Raw genomic sequence first — 17,525 nt, 5'->3', positions numbered from 1 at the left:
TCTGGGCACATTTCTGTGTTACCTGTTAATTGGTCAAAAGTCACACAAATGTGATCTCAACCCGATTCCAAAATCCAAAAAGATTCGCTGTTTTTATTTTGTGCAGCAACTTTCCTTCTGTTGAGAAGAATACTTTGTCATGTCATTGGTAGTGGAACCCCCACTTCTTTCTGGGACTTACCAGAGAATGTTGGTTCTTTTGTTTCTTGAAGAGGGGTCTCTAACTCATTTCTTTCTAAGATAACTAGGGCATTGTCACTCACTGTTCTCCAGGAGCAATCAGCTGTAGGTTGTAAATGTATTGTGTCAGGGTCACATTCTAGGTCATCAAGGCTCCAGAGGACTCCACTGTGACACAGAGACAGCTTTAATAAACTGCTGCCCCTGCCAGGTGAAATCAGTGTTCTGGTTGCCCAAGTGAGCAGGAATAAGGTAATGCACCATCAACAAACAAGGAGCTGTGGATGGAGAATCAAGAACTTTACTCACCTATTCTAGTAAAGTGCTGTGCTGGGGATTAGAAAATGCAATTGGAGTTATGTTGGTTTTTAATGGCCATATTGAGGAATTGGGATGAAACCATTGGCTTGCATCTTACAAATCATTGATAATAACTTTAGTCTCTATAAATCCACCTAAAAAGTGATCTTTCCTCTGACTTAATATTTTGATGAAGAGGAAAATTTCAAATAATGTCCCCTTGATTGTTGCTTAGCCTAATAATCCTTAATTTATTGGTTAAAAAAATTGTAGGGATTCTGTCACATGTATTTTGCATTTTTATGTGAGTAATCCAACAGTAGTGTAGAGAATAGATGAATTAGTTGAGTGAAGGGGTATGGATAAACCAAGGTTATCATAGATATAAGTGGAGAAATGATAGTGGTAGGAGATTCGAGAACTATTTAAGAGGTAAAATAGTGGTTGCTTGTACATTGATACTTTGGAAATGGTGTCAAGGAACAAAAAGGGATCAATTCTGATGCGTAGGTTTTCTTGGTCAAACAGTGGTGCTATAGTTGTGATAGATACTGCTGAGTTAGAACCAGGACTGAAGAATATATGAGTTCAATTTTATGCAAGGTGAACTTTATCTGCCTTTGAAGAAAAAAATAAGAGAAGTAGGAAAGTCGAGATATGAATTTGAAGTTTGGAATAGAGGTGTGGGCTGCTGCTGTGACTGATGAGTCACCTGAGCATAGGTAGTCATTGAAGCCATGGGAGTTGATAAGTTCCCCGAGTATCCCCAGGTAGCTGAAATGTGTTGCAGTGAGTCCTATGATAGGACAAGTATGTGAGGCTGCATAATTGCCAGAATCTAATGGTCAGAGAAAGTCAGGAATGGTATTTGAATTAACATTTCACAAATTAAAATGTAATATTGCTTCTTATTTTGTAGAAATTTCATTTCTTTGTTAATAAATCTTACATGTTTAAAGTTTGTCCATATGCTACAACAATTTCTGTGGTGAGATTGTCTCACTTTCCATTCATCTCACAGTTCCTCTTAGTGTATCGTGTAGTTTTTATGTTTGATTTTAGGTGATTAAGATTCTCCTGGTCCCCAAGTGTTTCTGAAATAAGTGGTAAGATGATGAGGAAAGATTGAGATACACTGGTTTGGCAGAATAATAGATTTCTATTTCTATTTTAAATATTTCAAAATCTTACTGAATCAATTTGACTATCAGGGCCATTTCATTCATTCATTCATTGAGTGAATACTTGTTTATGCTCTAGGCTTTGAATCATGCAGTGGTTAATAAAACAGAGTATTATGAAAGACCATAAACAAAGTCTAGTACACTATCTGGCACTAGTTGGTGCTAAATAAATATTTGTTGAGGGAATTAATCTGATGTCTGATCTCAAGTTTATGAAGGTTTAAAAAGAGGATTGTAATAAAGAATGAGGAAAGGGAACTACTTAGACTGAATGATCAGAATAAGTCTAGCTGAAGAGAAAACATGAGCATGTGCCAGTTGTGCTTAGCACCCTCATCAGAGGAAATAGCTTGAGTCCAAACCCAAAGGTAATGTAGTGGAAGCAGGAGGTGGCAGTTTCTGCCCAGTATTGATTCACCCTTCTTTGGCAACCATATGTGTATGTCTTTCTCTTGGCCATCATTCCCTGCCGTACTTGCAATATGGTGCTTCCATTTGCCTTGGCAAGAGACCTGGCACGGGTGCCCAGGTCTGGCTAATCAGAACCCTGCATCCTGATGGACAGGGTTTAGACCTCTCAGAGCAGAGAGCCTCTGAGATAAAATTCAGTTTTCCTATAATGGCTGACAGAGGAATGGGCTCTTCTCTGATGTAGTTGAATCTTGGGTGAAAATAAGGCCAACTGGGGGGTGGGGGAGGACTAGCAAAATTGCCAGAAGCCAATTCTCTATGTATGATAGGCCATTGGGTTGGGGGACACTTCAGTCCTAAGAACATGAAGGAGCTCTATTAAAGTTGAAGTATATTGAAAGAGGGGAAGTGGACTAGGGATAATTCTGGAAATGCAAACAGAATTCTATTAGTTTTATACTCATGGATCAAGGAGTTTGGATTTTATTCTAAGAGCACTGGAAACCATTTGAAGCTGAAAATTAACATGATCCAACTTATATTTAAAAATTGCACTGGGTCCACCAAGATGGTAAAGATTGCTGAAAATTCTCTCCTCAGCAAAGGAGAAAACTGGCCAGAATTGTGAGAGTTAAAATTTTCAAAACTCTGGAAATTAATCAAATCCTTGCAGCAACCTAGGGAGGGTTTATTTAAGAGAGCTTGTTAAGAACAGCAAGATTCATGTCACTTTACTGCATTCACATTCTTCCCTCTGTAGCTCCACACAGTAGCTTTGCAAACTACACAGCAGGTAATCACGGTGGAAGCTAGCAAGGAGGTAGCCACCAAACAGAACAAAATGAGGCCGGAGTGCCTTCAGAACCTCTGCTGAGGACACGTGAGGTAGTTGAGGAAAACAATAGAGTAACCAAAGAGCTTAAAAGGAAAACCTGGGGGAAATGAAATGTCCATAGAGGGTTTGGAAAGTTTTAATATGGTCCTGGAATCTATAAGGCCACAGGCATGCATAGGGCTATATGCATGCTCATGACTTGGAGGCTCTGTGCAATCAGGTGGTGAACACTAAGCAGAGTTACCACTGGCTTATTTGAGTCTTTAAAGGATTTGCAAGCATGCACACAAAGCCCCTTGGCAAAAGCAGTTAAAGAAATCTAAATATTAGCTGACCACTAAAATAACTAAGAAAAGACTAAGTAGCCACACACGACAGAACACAGACTTTATGGGATTAGTTTGGAAAATTCACAAAACAAGCAATAAACTCTGTGGAGGACAGAAGCAAGGAGGAGAATCTGATTTCCAGGGTTGCCGTGTTATATTATTTAAAATATCCAGTTTTCGCACACACACACCACACACACACACAAAAACAAAACAAAACAAAACAAAACAAAACAAAAACAACAAAACAAAAACAAAGAAATAAAGTCTGGCCAATACACAGTAAATAAAGCAGTCAACAGGAACTGTCAAGAAACCAGTGGAAAAGCACTTGCCCAGCATGCAAAAGGCCCTATATTTAAGCCCCAGAATCACTAAAAAGAAAAAGGAAAAGAAACTGTACCAGAAAGCACAGAGGTTGCACCTACTAGACCAAGGCTTTTAACAGTTATTTTAAATACATCCAAAGGAAAAGAATGAAAACAATCTCTCACCCAAATAAAGAGAGACAAATGATAAGAAACAAATAAATTCTGAAGTAAACAGGAAAATAACTGCAATGAAAACTTCAATGATTCCCTAGAAGAACTCACAGTACTCAGAAACTACATATTTATAGTTTATTCCAAAAAATGGACAAATGACATGAACAAATTATTAAAGCTCTATAAATGGTCAAACATGGAAATGTTTAAATCCACTCATAATTAGGAAAATTCAATTTAAAGTTGTATTCGGATGCTATTTCCTACTTTTCAGATCAGTAAAAACTCAAAAAGGATGACAAAACTTTCTATCACTTACGTTGTAAGGAAACAAATATTTTCAGATATTGGTAGTGAAAAGGAAATTGATGCAACAGCTTCAGAAAATTTGGAAAGAGCTAAGAAAACTACATGTGTGTGTGTGTCTTGACCCAGAAGTCCCACTTGCAGTAATACACATTTCCAACAGTATTGAAATAGGTTTGCACAGTTGTTCATTGTAGCAGTTGTATTTTGGAAATAACTTAAAGGCCCATATCTAGAAATCTATATAATGAATATCTATATAATAAAGTAAAAAAGAATGAAGACTATCTCTAGTAATTGCTTTACAAAGTGATTTCCAAGCTACATTGTTAAATACATGCAAAGTGGAAAAGTTCCTATAGTATTTTATACAAAAAGAAAAAAAAGAAAGAAAGAAGAAGAAAAACAATGGGAAATAAGAAAAATATTCATGATGACTGTGCTTGTTGGCGGGGGTGAGGGGAGGGGGCGGAGGGCATCCCCACAGGAAGGATTAAACCCCAAACCAAGATTGGCTGCCTAAGGAGGGTGGGGATGGAAATGGAGAAGAAAGGGTGAAAGGTGAAGGATAACTCCTTTTTGAGTGTTTGTTTTATATTTTGGTGTTTGTCTTATATTTAGACTCATATTAATGTTTCACATACTCAAATAAAATAAGTAAATAAATGTCCCAAGGATATGAACATCCACAATAAGAAACAATCACAAATGAATTCAACACACTTAAAATGAATAACTTAACCATACTTAAGTGATGGGGTTAGAACTAACTTTATTTAACTGGAATACAGTGTTTTGACTATCAACACAAAAATGAAAAGAACTGTAAACATATAACACTCTAGTAGTTTTACTTTTTAATGGCAGTGTGGGTTCATGATTCTGAAAGCTATTTTTCTTTCAGGATTGTGTACACAAGGAAGGAGTTTATGGAGAATCAGAGTTACCTTTCTTACCTTTGGTAAAGGGAGTTACAATAAGGAAAGGGGAAATGTTAAACTCTGCAGTATTGGACTGGTACTGGAAGTCATCATCATGAATCCCATAGCTTTTAATAAACTCATAGAAGTTGTGTGTGTGTGTTGGCACAAATGTGTGCATACGTATATCTATTTAATTGCTGGGATTCATCCCTAGTCCATAGTACTTTATTGTATTTATTTCATTAATCAAGTTGGCCTGTATTTGGCCATGGTGAATGCCTTGCTGACATCTGAATTCTTTTGACAAATCTTCATTATTCGAAAAAGACATTCTCTCGTTTCTGTCCATGTCTCTGTGTCTTTTCTCCTTTTTTTTTTTTTTTTAGTTTTTAGATAAACACAATACTTTTACTTTATTTTTTTTGTGTGTGTGTAGTGCTGAGGATCGAACCCAGTGCCTCACACATGCTAGGCAAGTGCTCTACCACTGAGCTACAACCCCAATCCATTCTCCTCTTTTTATTGAGATACCAGTCAAATTGGGTTGAGAGCCAACCATGCTCCAGAATGACCATATTTTTAACTAATTACATCTATGATCCTATTTCCAAAGAAATTCATATTTTTAGATAGTGGGGGTTAGGACTTCATATTTTTTTTCACATTTAATAAATTAATTGCCAAATGCTTTTTAAAAAGTAAAGCCATTTTACACCCTTACTTGTACAAAGATGGGTTGGCAAAAATGACAAAATTAATAACATCTATTGGTGGTATTGGTTTCAATCAATATTTCTTTGATTACCACTTAGAATGAGCACTTTTGTCTTAGAATTCTGACATTTTTCTTTTTTCATAATGGTAAAAAAAAACATAACATTATTTGACACATTTACTGTGTTAAACATTCTGACATACAGTTCAATAGTTGCGGCCCCACTTTAGTAGTGTTAAGTCCGTTCACATCATTGTGCAACAGACAAAACCTTTTCATCTTGGAAATCTGAAATTCATACTATTAAGCACTAATTGTCCCCCATCTGGTAACCACCTCTCTACTTTATCACTTCAGTCTTCATATAAGTGGAATAATAAAGTATTTGTTCTTTCATGTTTGCCTTATTTCACTAGGCTCATCCATATTATAGCATGTATAGAATTTCTGCATAATACTCCATTGTCTGTATCTCGTGTATTTTCTTTATCTATTCATTTGTCTATAGACATACGGTTGCTTTCACCCTTTGGCTATTGTGAATAGTGCTGCAGTGAACACAGGTGTGCAAATATCTGTGTGAGATCTTACTTTGATCTACATCTTTTGGGTGAACACAATTCAACTCAAGCAATTACAAAGGATAAAACAGTCAATTTACTGTGAAGAAACTTGAAAAAACACTATTTTAACCAAGTGTTCAAAGTTAGCATGACCAACAATGGGACACATTGGTACCATGTGTCTCTTGAGATGATGCAATGAAAGCAACACAACACCATTTCTGGGGTAGTCCTGTCAATAATGCCTAACATAAATCCAAATAAGAAGAAATCCCACAGTACCAAATTTAAGGATGTTCTATAAAATAATGAGTCTTACTCTTCAAAACTATTCAGGTCTTGGAGACCAAAATTGATCTCCATCTGATACTCCAGATTAAAGGAGACTAACATTTGGTTATGTTAGTTACTTACAATGTGTGAGTTCAAAGTGAATCCTGAATCAGAAAAGGTACCTTATTGGGACAATTTTTAAAATGTGAATAAGGCATGTGGATTATATGATAGGATTATATGAATGTTAGATTCCTAACATTCCTGGTATTGATGATTAAACTGAGATCACATAATGGAATGCTATTTTTAAGACCAAAGGTAAAAGGGGGAATCATGTCTGCAACTTATTGTCAGCTATTATAGAAAACTGTGTGCATGCATGGATGAATTACAGACAGAGAGGAATAAAGCAAGTACAGTAAAATATTCATATTTAGTAAATATTAATGTTTGGGAATAGCTCTACTACACTTAGAACTTTTTGCAAATCTGAAATTATCTCACAATGAAAATTCTTAAAACCACAAGAATGAAACAGCAAGAAATTAATGCAAAAGGGAAAGAGCAACTGTTCTTGTGCTTAAGATGGAAGAAGAAGTGAATAGAAGTGCTTCTCTTTGAGAAATAATTTGAATGTAGAATTGATAGAATTTTCTGATGTCAGGATTAAAGAAATGTTGGGAAAGGATGAATCAAGATGACTTCTGGAATTATGACCTTACTTCTCAGGTATATATACATTTTTAAATTAATTAACTGAGTTTGTAAAGGCTGGGAAAAGAATAGATATCCAAGGATAAAATCGGGAGTTCAGTTTTGAACATTTTTTTCCTAGCTATAAAGGCCATCTCTTACTAAGGCAAAGAGCAGGTTTGATGTGCCATCTCAGAAGTTTTCAGTGTCATCTATCTGCCAATTTTTTGTGTACATAAGTTTGTAATAATCCTCTGAAACAAATTTTATGGGATACAACAGATAGTGAAACATTAACAAGCCATGTATGCTAATACTTGGTAATGTCTATGTCAGTGGGAAGTGTTCAAAGGTTCTGTGTGAGATCCATGGATGAAGATAATGAAGTCCAGGGGTCTTGTTCCAGGTGAATGTGTAACACAAGGCTATCTTAGATAAACCTGAAGAGGAGCAAACACATTTCAAAAGCAAATAGAGTTATGACCTAATTTATCTCTGGTGATCTCTTGTGTCTGAAAATTATTGGAACATTGAAATGAATAATTAAAATTGCTCCTTCTTATGTTCAGATATCTGAATATTGAGACCATGAGCTTCCAGGCCAAGAAAAGCAGGATCATTGAGATAGAAGAGTTCTTTACTGATTATCCATGCAATTCCTAACAAGACATAATGAATGTGTCCACCAACTCTGCAATGGAATGACTCACACGCCTATAAAGCCTATTTTGTGAGAAATTCCAAGTACCTAAAAATTGAAAGATGGGATGGGGAGGTATCCTTCAAACAGAATATGCCATATACCTTATTTCTTAATGTGTCAGTTATCCATTGCTACAATTCTGATATGTAACAAACTACCCCAAAACTTCATGGCTTCAAGTATCACTGTTTTCTCGGCTCTTCGGGTGGGGTAAGTGAGGGGAGCTGTTGTTTTGGTGGAGACAGCACTGATGTGTTATTGCTGGAAGTATAAATTCCCGGGGTCCCTAAGGAAAGCAATCTAACTTTATAGTATATAAAAATTAAAAATGCATGTACCCTATGATCCAGTAGTTCCATAGCTGGAAACTTCTATGAGTGGAAAATAATATGTAAATAAGGATATTCAATGCAGTATTATATTTAATAGTACTTGGGTTGGAACGAGCCATCAGTAGGGAACTGGGACTGATGAATATTACACCTATACCATCCATACCGTGCATCAGGAACAGAGAATGGGCAAATTATGCATTGATGGGAAAAGATTCAAAGGAATATTGTTAGATGAAAAGAAAGTATAGAATCTGGTACAGTTTATGCTAAAGAGAGGAAAAATAGGGAGTATATGTTCCTATTTCCGGGTAGTATATAAAGGAATTTTATAAGAATACAGAAGAAGCCAGTCGGTGTGGCTATATGGAGTTGGTAAGCAGTAGTCATAAGAATTAGGAAGATGAGGGGCTGTGAAGGAAAAACAAAGTTTTCCACTTTTTGCCCTTAATATTTTTGCCTTTTGAACCATCTAAATACATTACCTGTTCAAAAATAAACATGTCAAAAGAAGTAATGGAGGACTTGCCCTTGGAAGAAGTCCTAGAGGGCAAGGCTGGTGGCAGTATACATTCCTATTTCTGCTCTCTCCACATAGCTCCCCTGGTATTTTAATGACCAGAATGCTAAGAGAGAGGAGCCTGGCAATCCTCTGGTGTCTTCTTTCAGATCTCCTCTTATAACTCCATTGGTATTTTCAAAGCTAGCACCTTGCCAAAAATGAAGTCACACATGCTTCATGTGGAAAATGATGTACTTGCTACAATTTTAATTTCTGTTCCCATAATATATTTGTTCCTTATATGTGACGCCACTCAAATACTATTAGAACTTGAAGGCAAGAATGAACAATAACCACTGGTACGGTAGAAGCAGCGTGAAAGGCTCAAATCTATAGAAAAGAAATAAAAACCAGACTGTTACAACATTAGAAAAGAAAAATAAGTCACAGCATTAAAGAGCAATAAACAAATAAAAAAAATCATAAATAAGATGCAAGTAGTAAGACTAAAAAATATATTTATCAGAATAAATTTAAAAGTGTAAAACCCCTGGCAAATATCTGGGGCATAGTTATTATGTTAAGTTGGCTGAGAGTGTAAATTCAGAAATTATCTATTTAGGAAGGTAGAGTTAGGAGGAAGGTTTCCTTTGCATATTGAAATCCTAACCAGAGTAGTTACACAGCTACACTATGATAAGCTGAGGCGATGGGTAAGAACTGGCCAAGATTTACCACAGGGAAAAAAAAAATCTTTGAATTTTTTTCTATTCAGAGACAGATGGGGCATTGAAGGTCCAAATTTCTGCTCCATATAGCACAGACTCAATAATTTTATTCCATAAAATGTTTAAGGAAGTTGTAACCAAAAGTCCACTGCAGAACATTTCAAAAAGAGACAGAACTCCATAAAGCTTCCATAGAAGAACTAGCTTTGAGTGGTGCTGCTTCCTGATATGCCCTCCAAGTTAAACTATGTATGTAATGGAGACCGAAGCCCTGGAATGAAGCAAGGTACTATGTGGGATCATAAACTACAGACCAGCCATAAGCTGGAGAAAACCTTCTTTAAAAAAATTGTAAGGGTTCTTTATGTAAGGATGCGAAAAGTAGGTCTATTCTTTTTTTTTAACATTTTCTTCAATTTTGATTTTAAATTTTGTTTATGGCATTTTTTTCAACTAAGATAAACATTTCTCTTATAAACTAGTATTATCGTATACATTTTGCTTTCTGTTGTTTCTTTGCTTAAGCTACACTTTCTCTGTCAAGACATTAGACACATACTATATTTTCTTTCTTGCTTATTAAAAGTTTTATGTCCACTGTACTATGATATTGAGATATATGTATATATACACACATATGAATGACTCTATTCCCAGTTTTTCTTAGAGGTGGCATATGAATTTAATTGTGAATTTTTTGGTTCTTAACAACAAATCTTTCCCTCATTATTCTTTGTGACTGCCATGGAAACACACTGCTCAGATTTTCCTTTAAACATGACACTAGGAGGAGGGTAGTAGGTGGACCTCCAACTGCTGGACTTTGTGAGAAGTGCTGACTTTCCCTGAGCTGCTGATCCCAGGTCTGACTGGACATGGCAGGGGGTACCAGAGCCAGTACATTACTGCTCAACCTTTGACACCTCAGGTAGGCAATGTTAGATCTGGGGTTCTATCATTCTAGTCAACTTTCCCAAAGCTGCCCGGCACTGTGAGGGACATCTTACCTCACTTTTCTTTAAGTGTCAGGCTTGTATTGGCATCCAAATGCAAAGGTCAGATCTGAATTGTGAGCTAATGACCTTCTCTGATGAGCCCTGGTACTTCTCCTTTACTCTCCACAGGTATTTCCCTTGACAAAACTATTGCACGTCTAATTCTATCTGCTTCTAGGGGACCTAAACAACATCGCTGGTGCCTGGATGTAGACGGTGTGAGATGTAGATGGTAAATGAAGCTAGGGTACTGGCTCACTCATGCTCAGCTGGCAATGAGGATCCCTTAGTAAGTAGAATGTAGACTTTGGAGTCCTTTGCATAAAATGATGGCTTAATTGCTGAAGTTTTCACTGGTGATGATTTGGTGCAGTGTCCTCATGGAGGAGAGAACTCTCATCAATGTGACCACTGCGGAACTTGAAGCTTTGGGGAAGAACAATGACTACAAGAACAGTGGAAATAGTAGGTTTTTAAGTCAGTTGAATGTATGTTCTGCAGATGAATAATGAGGAAACTGAGGACAGTTGACAGACATAGGCTAAGTTTTCCAACCACAGAGTTACCAAAAATTAACTCACAAAGAGAGATTTCTATTTGGCAGTGAGAAAACAGACAAGCTGAGGAGGAAGTGCAGGATTAATAACTTGAGTGATGGAGCCCCAGAGAGCTTTAAATGCTCAGCCAAGGCAGGTCTGTGATGCTAGGTGAGTATCCCATATGTGAAACCTGGGACTGTGCAACACAGATGGGGACATATGAAGACCTACGCTTATTATTCACGATAAAGTTCATTGGCCTTCAAACAATATAGATGGTGGCACATATTGTCAGAACAACTGTAACCATTGAAGTCTTAGGAAAAGTCAAAGGAGTATTGGTGACAAGTAGTAGTATAGATAGATAATATGGTATACCAGGGCGAAATATATGGGCAGGTACTGCTATGCTACTTAACATCTACAACCAGAAGGTAAGAATGGAGAAGAAGAAGGTTGAGAGAAGCAGCCTGGTAAAATGTCACCATTTAAATCTCTTGTTTAGTTTCCAAACTTAAGACTTTGTTCAGATCTGGAACCCAGTGACTAAAGAGTTGTCCAAGAGAGAGGGACCTATGAAGCTGTGAAAACTATATATCATAGAGTATATATGGACATTTACTCATGTGATCTTTGCTGTGAAAAATGGGATAACCAGACATTTGAGGCCTATTTGACATTGACATGCAGAGACCCGGGACAGTAGGGAGGACCCCCGGGTTAAGTGGTAAATAGGGTCCTGGCTAAAGTGAGTTCATAGACCCATGGATCCACTCAGTGCTTATTTCTCTGAGTGCATAACTGGAATTTACATACTTGGAAGCAGGGGTTAGTCCCAGTTGGGTCCTTTGCCTAGGAGGTGAGAGCTATCACAGAGTATAAGGCCCAGTGGAAAATTTTAATACCACTCCTCCATTGGAAATGATGGTAAATTTCAAAAATTTCCTATCTCAAGGGTGGTGGTAGTTATTAGCACAATCATTAAAGTTCCAAAAGGTGCAGAGTTGACCTTTCAGAACTCTAGTTAATTCACCAGTCTGGTCCTGCAGAAACCAGATGGATCATGTGGATTAACAGTATACTACAACCAAGTGGGAACCCAATCACATTTGTGAAATTACTGAAACCCAGACATGGTTTCACTGCTAGAGCAGACATGTGAGGCCTCAGGTACATGTCCCCTGGTTTAATCAACGTGCTCCTTCTATTTCAACCAGAAAAAGTTTGCACTCACATAAAAGAAAAAATATTCATTTGCATCTGGGCTATAGTAACTCTCATCACTGTCATAAGGTATTCTGAAGAAATTCTGGACTCTTCAGACATCTCACAAAATATTGCACTGATGTGTTGAAAACATCATGCTGGTACCATACTGGAGGTCTTGGTAAAACATATGCACTCTAGAATGAGGAAAATATGCCATTAAACTATTAAGAACCCTGGCTCTTAAATAAACTCTGTTATGTTTTCTGATACTGGGGATTGAGCTCAGGGGTGATTTATCACTCTGCTACACCCCCAGCCATTTTAGTATTTTATTCTGAAACAAGTTTTGCTAAATAACCCCGGCTGGACTTGAACTTTCAAGCCTCCTGCCTCAGCCACCCTAGTTGCTGGCATTATAGGCCTGTGCCATGGCACCCAGCTCTAAGTAAACATTTTAGGAATTCAGCAGTCAGGGGTGTGCACAGACATGTGCACAAAAACAATAATAACAACAAGCAAACCCCAATCAACCCCGCATTGCTGCAACTTATATCATCTACTACAAAGAAGGAAGCGCCTAGAGCATGGGAATCTGCTTCAAATTCTGGAAGCAACACCATCCACACCTAAGGAAACTTCTCTGGCTATATACCAAGGGCTAAAAAAAGAAGCCAGCTTTTAGAAGGACCTTAAGTAGGAAAGGGCTGTGCAAAAACAGAAAACATGTATGGACTGGAGTTTTAAAAATTAAAATTTATGTAAGAAGTTAAAATTATTCATGATAAGAGATAAGAAACAGCAACTGGGAAATGAAATGTTATGTGCAAAATCAGACCAAAGGTTGTCATACTTGTTATACAAAGAATGGTTATAGATCACCAAGATAAGCCTTTATAGTACAAAAAGATAAAGGAAACGAACAGGCATTGTACTAAGAAAATCAATTAAAAAACTGCAAATAACTTAAGTTTAATTCTCCCATTGGCACAAAAACTAAAAATTGTTTTTCTTCAAAAAATTGCTTTCCAATATATAAATGTCCCTGAGCTTCAATATTATATTCAATACTGTATTCTTTCTTGACCTATGCATAGAAGAGGCCTCTTTAATATTGCTTCTTTTTAGTGTACTTGGAAAAGGGGATAAGGAGAGAAATAGTCTACCCTTTTGAGTGGTCTACTCAACACCTTTGAGATCCACGTTACTTCTTACTCTTCCATTCACTGCTATTGGTAGCTGCCCATTTTGACACAGATCATAGATTGGAAATTTATAGATTTGAGCTTCCCTAAAAGTAATATTGCCATTTCTCCAAAGGTTGCCATGTATAGGGTAAGGCTTAGGTAGGAGGAAGACCTTCCTCCTTCTAAGTACCATCACACCATCACATCAGGTTGTTACAGTGTCTCATATTTTTCTGAAGGGCCAGGAAAACTAAGCCACAAGAAACAGCATTTTCCCTCAATCCTCTGGCATCCCCTGGCATACAAGAAATACAGGCAGCTGAGAAGACATTCCAGTGGAGAGAGCGCATCTGACTCATGGTCTAAAGTGAGCCACTTCCCGGGCAGTAGCATGACAAAGTGGCAGTAAGAAGCAAATATCCTCAGAGGAGGTTACAGCTTTGTACTGAGGGCAAGTGTGTACCACCATCTCGAGGCTGTAGCCTGGCACTGGGTCCTCAGAGCAGCAACCTTAAAAAAATGAAACAGAATTGGCAGTTTGGGGAGAAATAGGAATAGATACTACTAGAATTTTTGATAATCTTAAGAAAAAAAAGGAAAATAATATTGGCTGAGAAGGAAAGAATACATGAAATGAACAGTCTTATTTTTATAAAGAGAATTTCAGAAAACTAAATATCTGCTATGGAGACATTTTAGGAGCCAGCAGGAAGAATAATGGGGAGATAAGTTACTAAGTGTCTAAGCATGAGCACTAAGGTGAAATTAGTACTATTTGTATAATATGACTCTATTACTCATCCTGGCTGGTGTGGTCTGAAGACATTTAATTTCAAGAAAGGATGTAAAGCAGTTTATAGGTCAAGGCAAACTATAACCAGACAACATCATCTGAAGTAGGAAAGGAAAAAAAAATGAGAATAATGCTAATATAAATAATGAATACCAAAGTGTCCTGGATTTGGGGATAAAGCACAAATTTATCTTAAGTTTTTATCAGCAAAAATAAAAAGCCAAGTCACAGTGTCCAGAACATGGTAGCAAACTCAGAAGAAGCACAAATACTCCAATATGGCCAGAATGAAATAATGGGAAGTCCACAAAAAGAGCTCATTGTGTAACATAACCAACAATATTCTTACAGTTGACACAATGACTAATTTCATAGAACTCTTGTAGAATGTCCTCCAATTCTGACCAATGACTTCAAATTCAAGAGAATTCCAGGGGTAAGGAGGGAAATTATTGTCCAGGTGATCTTTGTTAGGTGTTTAATTCTGGGGTATATTTTAAAGAATATGAGGAAGTAATAGAAAGCAAATTTTTAATAGTCCATTATAAAGTTTTTGACACAATTAATCCCATTGATGATAAATATTAGCTAGCTGGGGTTCAGTAATGGATGTCTTATAGCTAGAGTTCAAGTATCTTGGGGTTCTAGGAAAAGAGTGGTCTCAGCGGGATACTGGATGGTGTAGGAGTGACATCTTTTGGGGAAACTTAAGAATATAACTCTCTACAGTTAGGCCAAAATTCTCTTTAGGGGAAAAAAAAAATTGAATTCATGCTCCTACACAGACAGATGGGCCATTTAGTCTCCAAATTCCTGCTCAGTAAAACCCACTCTTAATTGATTTTAGACTGGAAAATGTTTAGGAAGGCATAACATAATAGCCATTAAGAAAATTTGTCCCCTTTTTCCTGATTCCCAAAAATTATCCTTAGAAAGCCTAGCTTTGGTACTCTGGTTTCTTGACGTTCTTCCAAGTTAAATTATTTGTGAAATACACATCAAGGTATCTGAATGAAGTGACCTTTTTATATAAAATTAGGAACCAACTGAAATTTGGAAAACACCCTGGTATTTCTGAATCATAAGACCTCTCTATATACTCAGGATATTAATTTTTTGTTAAATATTCATATGATAAAACTTTCCAGGTTGTATTTTTTTTTCTATTTATGTCTCCTGGCATGCTCAAGTTTTAAATTTTCATGTAATGGAATGTAGCAATTCTGGTTTTACCTTTTGATTTTTTCTTAATGGACTATTTCTCATCTAGAAATGAGATATTCACTTACATTTTCTATGTCTTATTTTACACATCTTCAAACCCATTAATCATTTTCATTTCTTTTGATATAAAGAATAACAATGGGAATCTAATCTTCTTACCCCCATAATTAAGCAATTGTCCCAGGACTATTTAAAGAATATTTCTATCTTTCCCCTGTAATGTAAAACAAAGCTGTTACCTTATTTTAATATCTTTTATAATAAAATCCATTCCCAGGCTTCCTTTCTTTCTCTGAGTGTGTGTGTGTATCTTGTATCCATTTCATCTTGATATGTCTGTAACTTAATAATGTGTGTAAATATCCAATTGTATGTCTACCATTCCCATTACTCCATTAAACCGCTCCCAGAATATTCTTACCCATATATCACCTATTCAGAGTTTCCACTTTAAATTTTACAGTCTCTGAGAAAAAGCTTCTCTTCCATTTCCTTTGCACATACATGCACTTTGGAAGTGATGAATCCCTCAAACTTCAACAAAATGTTTCTTCTATCACTTTTTCTAATGCCAGCGTCTTAAGGTGGGCACAAGATGCAAGGAGGCAAGAAAATCAATGGCAAATTCTTAGTTCTAGTTTAGTTCCTGTTTTCTCTCTATACTAGAAATAACCCACTATTTTCTCCTGAGTTACCCACCCCCTGAAAGACAAAACAACCCCACCCCCCCAAATCTCTTGCTACCCAGAATATTAATTATCTTCTAGTCTGATCTCACAAAAAGGACACATTCCTTCTTTGAAATGGTGGCTTATTAAACAAGCAAACAAAAAAAAACAAGTACTGGCTTGTTTTACTTGATTTTATGAAAAAAAATTGAGTAAAAAATCAAGAACTTATGGAGGCAGAAAGAAAATAAAATGAAGAAAATAATTAAAACCCAATCCAAAACAAACATAAAACCCAACAGCCCTATTTCTGGCCTGTGATTGGTTGCTGGAATTGAGGGTGAGTGCCCCTGTGCCTGCACCCCGCCCCTGTTGCTGGGTGCTTCTGGTCTGTACATCAGCAATGGAATTGGGAGCATGCATCTAAAATCCCTGTTTCTGCCATCATCAGGTACAGCTGAAGAAACTACAGGGAGACCATATCATGGTGTCTAACTGGAAGCAAAAGTAAAAAGTAAAGTGGCCTGCCCAACTGACATCCAAAGATGCATATTCAGAAGAAGGCTTTTACTACAATAACTACCCCTTAAAAATGATAGAAACAACTAACCCACCAATGCACAAGTATCAACGTGGGGATACAAGAGGTATGAAATTCAAGATAACGTGATGGCTCCAAGGAACATATTAAGTTTTTAGCAAAAGACCCCAAAGAAAAGGGGACTGAGGAAATGCTTGATTAGAAATTGACAAGAATGATAAGGAAATTCAATGAGAGATAAGAGACAGTTCAATGAAGTAGGAGAAAAATTTATGATATGAATGAGAAATTTAGCACAGAGATTGTGAACAAGAACCAAACAGAAATCATGGAAATGAACTCAATAAGTGATATTAAAAAAATACAGCTAAAAGCTTAAATGACAGACTAAATTGAGCCGAAAAAAAAAAAAAACTATCAGAAGTTGGAAATAAGTCTTTTGAAATATCCCAGTCAGACAAAAAAAATTTTTTTTAAATAAAAAAGTGAAGGCAGCCTCTGAGACTCAGTTATGGGATGCCATTAAACAAATGTTCAAATTTGGGGAGTTCCAGAATCTGATGAGAAAAGAGTTAGAAAATCTTTCAATAAATTAATATCTGAAAACTTTCCCAAATTGGGAAAGATATGGTCCAGGTCCAGACCTAAGAGGTCCAGACCTAAGAGGTCCATATGGACTTGACCAGAAAACATTCTTACCGCAGAACACTGTAGAATTGAAGTAAAACTGAGAGGATTCATAACCACCAGACAGCCTTACAAAAGATGCTTCAGGGAGTCCTACATTCAAAAATGAAAGAAAGATAACTACCATCATGAAAACAAAAGTATAAAATGCACAAGAAGAGCAGACACACTAAAGAGAAAAAAAAAGAATCAAATCTTATCAATACAGTAAAACCAAACC

Source organism: Urocitellus parryii, chromosome 3 (assembly GCF_045843805.1).
Source record: "Urocitellus parryii isolate mUroPar1 chromosome 3, mUroPar1.hap1, whole genome shotgun sequence".
NCBI lineage: Eukaryota > Metazoa > Chordata > Mammalia > Rodentia > Sciuridae > Urocitellus > Urocitellus parryii.
Note: the sequence above shows the minus strand (reverse complement) of the source record.